General features: G+C 39.8%; 2 protein-coding genes across 2 annotated transcripts in view; both read right to left on the reverse strand.

Moving 5' to 3' along the window:
• Positions 1–12622, reverse strand: part of LOC144645901 (uncharacterized) — a 62456-nt gene extending 49834 nt beyond the window's left edge. The window contains exons 1-2 of the mRNA XM_078505423.1: positions 12541–12622; positions 11904–12215 (exon numbers count right to left, since the gene is read on the reverse strand). The gene's annotated coding sequence lies outside the window, so the exon portion shown is untranslated. The remainder of the gene's footprint in view (positions 1–11903; positions 12216–12540) is intronic.
• Positions 1–13956, reverse strand: part of LOC144645903 (uncharacterized) — a 112204-nt gene that overhangs the window by 32878 nt on the left and 65370 nt on the right. The window lies entirely within an intron of this gene.

Below are 13956 nucleotides of genomic sequence, written 5' to 3' on the forward strand. Positions count from 1 at the left end.
TTAAGCGAAAGTTCAGATCGGTCATTTGGAATAACTTTCGACCCTTCTTGACAGATACTATCAGAATATTTCCCTGTTCTTGAATTAAAGTCGCCCATAAGAAGAACCGATCCATGGGAGGAAAAAAGTGCAATGTCCGTTTCAAGTTCTTCAAATAATTCATTATCAAAATATCTTGAGTTGTGCGGAGGAATGTAAAGTCCACATGTGTATATATCTTTGTTGGTTTTAGTATAATCTTTGTTGATCTTAAACCATAGAAAATTTGGTGATTTTTTCACAATTGAAATCCAATCATGTAATGCATTTTTGTAAAGTAAAACAATACCATCGGAGTTACGACCACCTTTTCTCGAATTAATAGAATCTTGGATTACTGATCTATATCCTGATATTTCATTCTGGTAAATAATTTAAAGCTAAATAAACGATTTAATGAATCTAAAAAGGATATTAGTTCTCTTGGAACTTCTACAGATGAGTCTTTATTCTGAGAATGAACTGAATTGTTTATTACGGGATTGTTCGGTGATTGTCCATATATTAAGCGGTTTTCTTGCTGTTGAGCCTGTGGAACCATTGGAATGTAAGGTCCTTGTTGATGGCGAGGCATTTCTGTGGGAAAGCCCTTGACTGCGCTGCTGTATGATGCATATGTTCCAAGAGGTACTGTTCCCAGGATTGCTCTGTTTTGTTGACGGGGCGGAGACCTTGTTTGGCTGCTAATTAATCGTGCTGGTTTCGTTCTACCACGAATCGCTTCTACTAGATTGGCCGCAAATAAACCAATGTGACGTCTTTGTAAATGTTTATTGTCATATAAGACAGCTGGACCTTTTGCAAATACGTTTTCATGAGTGACCAGGCGCACATTTGGTAACTTTGAGCATTGAACGCAAATTTTTTCGTTAATGTAAGCAATGTTTTAAGATGAAACATCTGCTCGTGGAAGCAGTGTTGAGTAGATAATATTACTAGAGGGAAATTTAGTTGAGGCTTCTGTAATCATAGTGGTAATTTCAGATATCAGATCATCCGCTGTGTGTGTCAGTTCTAGATCATTTGTTCCCGTGTGTATGACGATGAGTTGAGGAGAATCAGTAATTTCGTTTTGTATCAAGGCCCGTGCATGCTCAATCTTTGGACAGCGGAAGTATTACGCAGTATATGAGGGTGGGAACATCTTTTTCGTGTTTAAAAATCTACCGTTGGAGTGGAGTATAAAGGCGGCCTTTAAAATTTAAAGAGGTTTGAAAAGAAAAACAAGAAGCAATGAAACAAAATGTGGCTGAAAATTGCGTGTAGAAAGTAATCGACCGCCAAAAAAGTGGACATTGAGAGCCATAATCGATCGATGACTTTCGTGTCTATCTACTCTATCTGTAAAGCTAGCATCGTACATGAAGGAGCATTCGAAAGCTAAATCGGGTTGATGTAATAAACAAACCATTTTATTGCTACAGGGTAAAAAAAAACTTAAAAAAAACTTGACCCTCTGGGATTTGAACTCACGACCTCCCGAGCCGCAGGCTGGCACCTTACCAATTGGGCTAATCCGACAGACTCTGTAATGTACGTTGAATATATCCTATATCAATGTAATAGATATTGTGGAATCTACTAAACTGCTGCAAAACTATAACAGGATCGCGAAACTATTTTCTATTGCTAGAAAGCAGATAATTTACTGTACTCTAAAGTAGTTTTTCGTGCCATATCACGTGACGTTCACGTATAGCCATAAATGGCTCGTAGCTATTGACTAGAAGTACACAGACAAATGGCCAAAACATTTTGTTTTATTGGCAATAAATGCAATTAGCACACGTCTGCATTAATGACCTACGTATTTCTATTGCTATGTAGCAATAAAAAGCTAACTTCTACTTTTAACATTTATCGTGGATAAATGCCATATTTCTTCAGAACCTTTTCCAGCTACTGCTGTTGATTAGTGATCCCCTTCTTTAGAAGCTCTTCGATATTTTCCTCTCTTTCGATCCTTTTGGACGTTTTGCTTTGTCGTTCTTTTCATCTCTCTGATCTTTGCCCGAATTCCTATCGCCTTGGCCTTCATTTTCATTGGCATCCTTAACTGGCTCTATAGGTACTCGCGTTCCCTTGAGTTTCAATTTGACCTGGGTTACTCCTGACAAATCCAGGCTTGGGCTATTCAGCGCGTCAGGAAGGTTGACACTCCAGGTGGTGAGAGCAGCAATTCCATCGTAGTATTCTTCATATTTGTCGCTTACTTTACCAGATTGCGTCACCTCGTAGCCGCCACCTTCTTTGATCTGATAAGAGAACTCTGTCACACGAGGAGGAGCAAGAAACTCATATCGTATTCCTCTGAATACATCTGTCATCAGGCCAGTAAAGGAAATCCATGCAGTTATTTCTTTCTCTGTTTCATCTGGGCCAAACTCGGCACCTTTAAAATATATCTCAAACTCGTCCACGTGAACCCGCTCGTGTCCCCTGAAAATGTGTCGATCGTTCTCGTCAAGCTTGAATAGAAAGCCTTTAGTGCGCTTGAGCTCTGAAATTGGACATTTGAGAGTGTTCAGTGCCAACTGGTTTGCTCCTCCACTTGACCGCTTCTCCAACTGGTGTCTCTTCTGAGCAATCAATGCCCGCTTACGACGAGAATTGCATTCTCCATCGTCCGCTATTATTATGGTTGCTTCAAATTGCTGTGGAATGAAAGGTGCAAAGTTCGCAACAGCATTGATAACAGCGCTGAGACCCTGATTAACCTTCTCGTGTAAAGCGTACAAATCATCTGACATGGTAGGCATCACAGGACATTCCGACAACCAGTTGTAGAAGTAAGAATCACAGAAAGACATCAGCTTTTCAACCATTATGTTACGAAGTCGTTGCTTTTGCAGTGCCATTTCTATCAATAGCTCTCCGTTCACTTCTGTGTTTTCTAGTGCATTGTCGCGAGATGCTTTTATATTTGCCTGTGCTTGATGCTGTTCATTCTTAAGTGTTTTTAGTTTTGTCAACCTTGCTAGAAGCTCTTGTACCGTGATAGACTTTTCATGGTATCCCCTCCCCCAAATTGCCACTGTCTTAAGCGCTGCTAGGTAATCTGATGCTCCTGAGATACCGCTAGCTGTACCAACTCCAAGAAATGCGTCTGCTTCTGCCTCAAACACTTCCCACTCTTTGATCATAACCGCCAAACTTTGGTCATTTTTCTCGGGCATAGATTTTGAATAGTAATCAGAAATGCCAGTGCCGGCGTAGGGCAGGACATCGTAATGAAGATCCGTGAACGCAGTTGCAGCTTCAGTAATCTTGGAAATAGAGTCCATTATAATGTTTATCTTGAAGAGGGTCTTCTGAATTTTACTTATGTCACTACCAAGAGAGCTCAGTTCAATTGTAAAACCCATTACTGCGCCAGCCCCACCAGCAAATATAGTTGTAATTCCTCCGAGCACAGAGAACACTGCGTTAGCAATCTGCTGGTTTGAGTACGCTCGCACCCCTGCCTCGAATGTTGCTTTGGCAGTGTCTAAGGCAGTTACTGCATCATCAAGTTTGGCTTTCATTGCTTGCACATCCTTTCTTGCTGCTTGAAGTTCCGTTTGCAGAGCTTCAACGTCCAGGTCGTTTTTCCTCACGATAGTTGTCATAAGTTCTGTCATAGAGTCTGTGGCTTCAATCCCTTCTGCAAAGTCTTGGGATATTCTCTCGAATCTTTCATACTTCTGTATGGCCATTTTTGCGTCATCCTTTATGAGGACTAGAATCTTCTCATGTGCTTTCAGCGATAGGTAAGGTACCTTGTAAAATCCGCGAGCACGAAGGGAAAGATCTTCTAATAAATTCTTTGCATCCAATCTTAGAGCATCCACAGATCCTGTATCTAGTTGTTCGTCCTTAGCTGCTCGAACTTCATCTAAAACATGCTGAGTCAATGTAACTGGAAGACTTCCTCTGAGCAGCTTGCCTTCCTTTGCAAAATTTATTCCCTGTGCAACGACTTTTGCGCAATTTAAAATCAGTGAATATAGTTCAACATCGAGAGCTCTCTTTGGATTTCGCTTGGATTTGATAGCAGCTTGTATTGAAATATCCCTTGTGTTGTAGTTTCCAGAGCATGAAAAAGGTACTGATGACTTCGATGTATAGATGTTCAGAACTGTTCCTTGGACATATCCTGGCCACGGGGAATTGCCTGAATAATGGTTTTGACACAAAAGTTTTCCATTTACAACTTTAACTGCTGCCCGGCGACCTGTAGTTGGCGTTGTATGTTGGGCATTATTCCACAGCACAATTTCTCCTCCGTTTTCTTTAAGGATCTCATTGGCAAAGAAAGCAACTTTGGCAAGGCTTCTTGGAAGCGTCAGAACCCCAGAAATCGTTATTTGGTGCGCATAGACAACGAGCTCGGTAGTGGTATCTCCTATATATGCTTCCAAATCAGATGTCTTGATATTTAAGAATCGAATCTCAACGTGGGCCTGAAGGCTGGTTACACTCTTCAGTTCGTTGTCATCTACAAACTGACACTGAGTGTAGCAGTTGTTATTGGGGCACTGGTCGCACTTTGTTCCATCTGAGTTGAGCCTATAGCCAGGAGGGCAGACACACATGCTTGTACCGGGTCCTGTGTAGACACAATCGGCATTACCTTGGCAACCACCATCATTTGTCTCGCAATTGTTGATGGGAAAACAGTTTTCGCCATGCTTCTCGTAGCCTTCTACGCATGTGCAAGAGCTTCCACAGCTGCCATTTGCATATTTAGAGAAATAAAGAGCGATTCAAACAGTGTTTATTCAACATTTCACTCTGTAAAAACCAATAAGGTTACCAGCAGCGTCCTCTGTTATCGTTATCAAATATCTACATAAAAATTCTTCTGACAGATCTTCTTACATTTTCTTATCTTATATGTTGGCAGAATTTATTAAAATATCCCATAACGTTTCCTTTATCAAGAATTGTTGTTATTGTGAGGAAAAAATTGTTACTCTTGGGACATAAAGTGTTATCTTTATCGCGAATCCGTATAACCGGCTGCAGCACAGGGCACAGAGGAGTAAGTTTGTCGGCACTTTAAAATTTCTACCATGCAAAACGACCTTCTAAACGATCTTGCAAACGTACGTGATACAGTGCCGGCATGCGACACTATCTGTTTACACGCCTGGTGATATCGCTTACTGACAGTGGTTGGGTAGTGGGTAGTGGCTGGTAGGGCGAAATAAATCGTCTTCGGGCGCTGGATTTCGCTGGACCACGTACGCTTACAAGATCGCTTAGAAGGTCGTTTTGCACGGTAGAAATTTTGAAGTGCGGACAAACTCGACTCCTCTGTGCCCTAAGGCTACAGTTGTAATCTTAGCCTTTTTAGTTGGTATTGAGTTGGAACCGTGGTTGGATGTAACCTTCGCATTTAAGAGTGATCTTTGGCCACTGTATCCACTGGCGAGAGGTCATAACAAAGGAAAAACTATGGACAATAACTGAGCAGAAAAGGATCAACATCTAGATAAGAAGGCAAAAGTGCGATTGGATTGGGCACACCCTCAGGAAAACTAACTGCAATGTCACCAAGTAGGCACTGAGATGAAACCCACAGGGGAAGAGGAGCCGCAGCCGTCCCAGGAACAGCTGGACAAGAATTGTAGACGACAAGGCGAGCAAAACAGGCTACACCTAGTGGCAGCTTAAGGATAGCCCGAAACAGAACACGATGGCAAGCAATGGTTTCCGTGTACCTATGCTCAACTAAGAGCGAAAGGGTTTAAGTAAGCAAGCAAGTTTTGTCAATGAACTTCATAAATGAAACATTAAAAAGACGTACCAGCGAAATGAAATGTTGAAGCTGGGCTAGAGCATTCTGTTTGAATCACCAACTCCTCGTCATCCGCTGGACTGTTTCCACCTCCCTGCGGCTTCACGCACTTACCTCCGCTATAACCAAGGGTCGTCCCGTCGTAGGTAAAGGTTCCCAATCCAGATGATGTACAGTCTGTTAGAGTCAGTGCCTAGTGCCATGAAACAACAGCAAATCAGCACTTGATGCTACACAGAATTTAGAACGAAACTACATTTCTCGATTCTGACTTTCACTTATTAAGGTACAGTTTAGCTGTTCCAAGGCGTTGGTTATTGGAACAATGCAAATTAGCCTCAAACGGTTAAAAATAGGGTTTTATTGACCACTTTTGTAGTTGCCATGGCAACGCGTTATGACGTCACCGTGACTTCAATTTGTTCAATATGAAAAACCTTTACAAATATGTTTGAAAGTTAAACGTCAACATTACAGGTTTAGCAGCAATAGAATGCCAAAGACGGGAATGTCTAGACTATTACGAGTCACTAGTAGTAACCTTTGTTTGCATTGCATCATATCTTACCGTGCCATCTGAGCCGGGATCTGCGACACATTTTCCACTTGCCACATGAACCAGTGGCGACGAGAAGCTTTCTTTATAGAAAACTTGTTCGCCAGACGTACAGGGAGGCTGAGATTGGAACACCAGCTTGTTTGCTTTTACACCAACACATTTGTCGCTTGAGTGTTTCAGGTATCCGTGGATTCCTGGGAGAAATAAATAAAAGTGTCTATCAAAATTTTAGACCCCTGTTATACTGTAGGTATCGCCCTTCGACGAAGGTTGCGGAAATAATAGAGGTCCTGCGGGACAAAGAAAAAAACAAACGCCATGAGCCTAATTGGTTTGCAGGTAACCGCCAAATACCAGGTAAACTCCAAATACCAGCAAATATTACACCTTATTTGATGGTTAAACATATAATACGCGGGGATATTTTGCGAGTTGCGTAGCAAAATGTCCGCTCGTATTATATGTCAAACCATCGAATAAGGAATTTATTATTCTACTAATTTTTTCACTTTGTTTGGGCCAATATTCCGCAAGTTTGTCCGCCCGTATTTTTGCCCTGTGTAATAACGTGGCATATTTTGCCCGTTCTTTTGCCCCAATATGGTAAAATGGCGCAATAGTGGAATAATAAATACCCATAACTGAAGAAATTAGAACCAAAGATAGGCTATTATGAGTTAAGTTAACTACCGATAGTACCAATCCCCTTCACAATCTGCTTCCACCCCAAAGAGGAAGGAGCCTTAGGAAAAGGGGAAACCCCTACATTCTGCCACGTGTCAGAACTGAACGCCATAAACGCTGTTTTGTGAACAGATGCTTTTCAATTTTAACTAATTGTTTTTCATATTTTTGTAATAAATTGTAATTATTTATAGCAGTAGGTTACATGAAATTATGAGTCCAGACGTATGTTTCTGGGCATGTTTCCTTTGTAGTCTTCTGGAGGTTGCCTATTTACCGAGTTAGGATTTCGAGTTGGATTTCGAGTTAGGATTTCGAGTTGGATTTTCGAGTTGGATTTTCAAGTTCACTCCGGTTAGCCCACTACGGTTAGCCTGTTTACGGTAAGCTTTCAATAATTGTAATGGGTTTTGCTTCGCCAAAAAAATCCTGACTCGAAAATCCTAACTCGAAAATCCAACTCGAAATCCTAACTCGAAATCCAACTCGAAATCCTAACTCGGGAGTTAGTTTGTCTCAATCTTCTGTCTGCTCAGGTAGTTTCGCTGTCTGTCTGCCTAGCTGCCCAGCTGTCTGTTCGCCTGGCTACCTGTCTGTCTGTCTGTCTGTCTGTCTGTCTGTCTGTCTGTCTGTCCCTCTTTTCTTCATTTACTTACTTTTTAATGCAAAGCTGGCATGTGCCTCTCCACACTCTGCCCTTTCAACTAACTCGGTGTCTTCATCAGGATCCAATTGCCCAGCCTCAGGTACCAGGCATTTGCTGGTGAATACGTCTTGTAGAGAGTTTACGTTCGTGAACTGAAAACTTTAGGGAGAAAAATTAAGGCATAAGCAAATAAAGAGAACAGAACAACGACCGTCTCTACTTTAGATTTCTTAAACCTCTTTTCCAAGCATTCCTTTTTACAATGAACATATATCATTTATATATCACACATATGTATATATCGTTATAGGCTATCCTGTCAAAATAAACATGTTTTACTCTACTCTACTCTACTCTACTCTACTCTACTCTACTCTACTCTACTCTACTCTACTCTACTCTACTCTACTCTACTCTACTCTACTCTACTCTACTCTACTCTACTCTACTCTACTCTACTCTACTCTACTCTACTCTACTCTACTCTACTCTACTCTACTCTACTCTACTCTACTCTACTCTACTCTACTCTACTCTACTCTACTCTACTCTACTCTACTCTACTCTACTCTACTCTACTCTACTCTACTCTACTTAACTGTTCTTACAGTTTCCATACCTGAGCATGAAGTTTGTGAACTGCAAAGATTAGAAAATGGAAAAGAACAGATTAACAACTTAGATCACGAAATAAATGAGCAAGAAATACGTCAAGCGGTAAAGAAACTGAAGAACAAAAAATCGCCATTTGCTGACAAAATAAGAAATGAAATGATCAAAGCGAGCCTTGAATCACTTATGCCTATTTATATCAAACTTTTCAACCTTATTCTGCGATCAGGACATATGCCAGATGTTTGGTGTCAAGGCCTTATAACCCCAATCTACAAATCAGGTGACAAGAGTGATCCGACAAACTATAGAGGCATATGTGTTTCTAGTTGTCTTGGTAAGCTATTTTGTTCCATTCTGAATCAAAGATTATACTTATATTTTGAAGACAACAAGATTTTACATAATTCACAAATTGGCTTTCTGCCTGAAAACCGCACTGCAGACCATGTTTTTACCTTACGAACCCTAATAGATAAATATGTCCACTACCACAAAGAGAAAATATATGCTTGCTTCGTAGATTTCCGCAAAGCTTTCGACTCCGTTTGGCACGAGGGATTATTTTATAAGTTACTCAAAGTGAACATAGGAGGAAATTTTTACAATTTAATTAAAAGCCTTTACTGCAACTCTTCATGCTCAATAAGAGTCGGAGAAAACAAAACACGATCTTTCGCATACTCACGAGGTGTACGTCAAGGGTGTATCCTAAGCCCCCTTTTATTTAATCTCTATATAAATAATTTGCCATATTTATTTGAAAACACTCTATCTGATCCATTTGTACTTCCAAATGGAACAAAAATAAACTCCCTGTTGTACGCAGATGATTTGATTATACTATCAAGATCCAAAGTTGGATTGCAGAACTGTTTAAACGTCCTTTCGTCCTATTGCGAAACGTGGATGCTAAAAATTAATCCAAAGAAAACAAAAATAATGATATTTCAAAAACGCCAAAGAAAGTCCATTGACATCAGCTTCAATATAGGCACTGAATCAATTGAAATTGTTCAAGAATACACGTATTTAGGAACACGTTTAACCCCAACGGGAAACTTTACTCTTGCACTCGAACACTTAAAAGAAAAAGCGATGCATGCCTTTTTTAGTATACGAAAACACTCAAACCTTAATAGACTTAGACCTAATACTGCATCCCAAATTTTTGACACAATGATATTTCCTATCTTAAGCTACAACAGTGAGATATGGGGGATGTACATGAAACAGAATTTTAAAACTTGGGATAGTTCCCCAATAGAAAAAATTCATCTCAAATTTTGTAAACGGTACTTAGAAGTAAACAATAAGGCCTCGAACATAGCTTGTAGATCGGAACTTGGAAGATTACCTTTAATTATCCCAATTAACCAGAGAATTATGAAATACTTTGTCTATCTAAACAAGAAAGACAACGACTCAATTGTCAAACAATCTTTTCTTATGTCAAAGAACTTACACTCTATCAACAACTCCGGATTTTATTCCAATTTTTTGAATTTAATAGAACACTACCATCTCCCCAATTTCGACCCGGAATCTTTAGATAATTATAGAATTAAACGATACACAACCAATATGAAAGAGAAATATATATCTTTCTGGCGACATAGCCTAGAACACTCAAGGAAATTAGAATTTTTTAAAGTTTTTAAAACTGAATACGTTGCATCTGATTATTTACAACAGTTAAGATATTTTAATGAAAGAAAAAATCTTGTGAAATTTAAATTAAGTAATCACAAACTTATGATTGAACTGGGTAGATATCAGACTGACCATATACCCAGAGCAAATAGATTATGTCCATTTTGCAAGTCAAATCAAGTAGAAAACGAAACACATTTCTTATTAGATTGTAGCAAATACTCTTCCGAAAGGCGGACATTCTTAAAACGAATCAATGAGATAGTACCTGACTTTGAAAGGAAAACAACCTCAGAAAACATTAAACTTCTTATGAACTCTAATGATTATCATGTTAATAAGCTAGTTATGAAGTTTATTTCTTCATGTATGAATTTACGTGATGCATTGTTATTATCAGGTGAAAGCGATGTAACTTAATCAAGTTTTAGTATGATATAATAGGATCGTTTTGTTACTTTTAGTTTAGATATGCTTTTGCAACACTGTAGACGGTAACGGTCATGCAAATAAAGCAATTTATTACTTACTTACTCTACTCTACTCTACTCTACTCTACTCTACTCTACTCTACTCTACTCTACTCTACTCTACTCTACTCTACTCTACTCTACTCTACTCTACTCTACTCTACTCTACTCTACTCTACTCTACTCTACTCTACTCTACTCTACTCTACTCTACTCTACTCTACTCTACTCTACTCTACTCTACTCTACTCTACTCTACTCTACTCTACTCTACTCTACTCTACTCTACTCTACTCTACTCTACTCTACTCTACTCTACTCTACTCTACTCTACTCTACTCTACTCTACTCTACTCTACTCTACCCTACTCTACTCTACTCTACCCTACTCTACTTCGCTCCACTCCACTCCACTCCACTCCACTCCACTCCACTCCACTCCACTCCACTCCACTCCACTCTACTCTACTCTACTCTACTTTGAAAAAAATACTGCCATGTATTTTTGAAATTCTGTTATTTGAAATATATTGTTTCAATTTAATTGTACTAAGAAAATTGAGTGTACTAAGATAAGATAATTGAGCTGATGAAGGCTATTATACTATAGCTACTTACGGAGGGCACTGTCCAAGCGACTGATCAACAATGCAGTCTGTGCCTTGTTTAATACTCCCATCGCTTGACCACCTCAGGAGAGCAGTTTTGCTTTTGCAGTCAGTTTTAAGTACCAGCCTTTGGTTAATATAATGAGCGCATTTCCCACTTTTATGCATGAAGTAACCGTAACCTTTTGGAGAAAAAAAAAACAAATACGTCTTGTGCCTCCATATCCCCAAACGAAAATATGCTCTAAAACTTGGAATATTACTTCGGAAACTCAACAATATTTATTTTAAACAAAGGAAATCTAAATCCTGACTACTTGTGGATATCTTATCTCAATTGGCAGAGATTTGTTTAACGGTTCTTTTATCTGTTTGGAATTTGTATTATATTAATTAATATCGTGTTTCCCATATTTCCAATCACCTCAAAGCTCGTCAAAAGTACTCCAAAAAATATCAGAAGCGCGGTGGCTTAATGTTGGTGCGCAGGACTTCGGATCGAATTCTAGCCCTGGCTGGGGCAATGCGTTTTACTCTTGTAAAGACACTTTATTTTCATATTGCTGTCTCCACCCAGGTGTATGAATGGGGTGCCGGCGAATATACTAGTGCTGGTGGTACCTAATCCAGTGATGGACTAGCATCCTATCCCATCAGCAGCCTATCTAGAAAAACCGGTATAAGCCCAGGCCTGATGGGCCACTAGGCTCGACAAAAGGCTTTACCTTTACCTTAACACTTAACACTATACTTCTACACTGTCCAAGCCACGTACTTGTAAAATATCGAAATTTAAACAACGAAAAGGAAAAACTCTTCTTTAAAGTACTTTTTTACGATTGACACTCACCGTCACTGAGGAAGTCTTTGGGACTTGGCAAGTTATCGCTAGGACAGCACAAAAAGCCATCAACATTATAGCCAGACGTTTGCGAAAGTCTTTGGCAAGTCGCAGCGTCCAGGAACGCGCCCCCTACCACGAGAAGTGCTTTGTTCGAGCTTTCACCGGTAACGCCCGCAAAACTCTGACCCCCAGGGCTTGTGGCGCAAACTTCAGCTGCCGTGCAGAGTCTTCTGTTTGAATAATCGCAGTGATTTGTGCTCGTGTCAACACTCGAAGCTGCAGTAGAGGAACCACTAGCAAACCAAGACGTGCCTCTATCTAAAAAGCAGAATTCGCATAATTAAAAAACAAAATAGTTAGTAAAACCTCCGGTAAATGTTAATAAATGAAAACTTAAGACTGGGGCTCACCAGCGACGCAGGTCCAAGAGCATTGAAATCGCTAAAACTTTGCTTGCTGCCAAATAAGTTAATTTTAATTGAAACGAAAACTTTTCTTTCGACTTCGCTCAGTCGAAAATAAAAGCGATTTCGTTTAGGATATTTTAAAGCCAGTGTCGCCAAAAGTAAATTAGGAATGGGCTATTCTACCCTGGCAGTATGTCAGCTATTAATTTTAGAAGATGTTATTGTATCATACTTACCAACTAAACGAAAAAGGCTTGCGCTTGCCTGGCACGCCGCATTTGAAGTGCTCAGAGCTCTTAACTTGGGATCGTAGCCTGAGTGTTTAGTTACACAGTAATTAGTTTCCAAAAGAATCTGCCCGTTTGACTGTACGAAGGCATGGACAAGGTTTTCATGGTGTGCCCAGTCCCCCGGCCATCTACCACACGGAGCCTGTTGAAAAAAATGTAATGGTAATGGTTCTTGTATAGCGCATTTACAAAGATCAATGCGCTTCATAGTTAGAGTACGGGACGAGATCGGACATCACCCTATCAGCCGCTATTCGTCCATATATATGATCTGGTCTCACCACCCGAACCATACATGCATGTGAATAGGCCAGACCACAACGCCGGGAACTCCGTGTCCTACTCTTTGCATTTGAAAGATATAAACAACAAAAAATGGAGGCATTATTATTAATGAACCTCGAGCCTCACACAAGCGCTCCCACCCTCTTTTACAAATAAGCGCCACACGCGAATGATTGCACCTCCTAGTCATTATAAATTGAAATAATATGAATAATCTTTATTTAAAAACAAGGTCAAATCATGATGCCTACCCCTCCCCCATGTATATTAAAAGTTGGTTTGAAGCACCGTGGATCCCGATTAGGTTTCCATTATATTTAAAATCTCCTACCCCCAACATACATACATTATACAAAATGTTAGTGCATAGAAGTTATTTGCTATGATTTAGACTTCGCTTAATGAGCTTTGTCACTTAGATTTCGCAGATTGTTGGTCTAAACTGTTTTGAAATAAGTGCTAGGCCACCTTACCCATAAAAATTATCTTTGAGCATCTAAAGAGAAATGAAACCTTAATTTCCGGATAAAAAACAATCAACGGCTTCAAATATCGATTTTTAACCGCGCTGCGCGGTTTCTTGCTCTGCTCGTGGTTTCGTCGTGTGGGTGACCAGACCCATACTCCCACTCGGCCAACTCGTCAGCCGTGCTTTGAATCACGCATTTGAATCATTGACTTACTAAAGTTTTTACAATCATTCTACTTGCCAGGAGCTGTGCTACTAAATCATTCCCCTATTTAACATGTCTGCGCTCTATTTAGCAGGAATTGTATATTTTTGTGGCTTCGAGCGTTTGAATCAGAGCTAGTACAGAATAGGCCAGCAGCTATGCTACTAAATCATTCTCCTATGTAACATGTCTGCGCTCTATTTAGCAGGAAATATATATTTTTTGGCATTCAAGCGTTTGAATAAGAGTGATTACAGAATATTCACATTGCAAAACCGTACTTGTTTTGACATGTCCAAGCTATTTTTATGCATACAAACCTTACGTCATTCAAGCAACTATCTCTTTGCTCGGTCGACCAGAACATGGGTCACGGCTTTCACGCAATGTTGAAAAGCTATTA

The sequence above is a fragment of the Oculina patagonica genome, chromosome 3, assembly GCF_052425735.1.
Source record: "Oculina patagonica isolate OP01 chromosome 3, crgOcupat, whole genome shotgun sequence".
Taxonomy (NCBI): Eukaryota; Metazoa; Cnidaria; class Anthozoa; order Scleractinia; family Oculinidae; genus Oculina; species Oculina patagonica.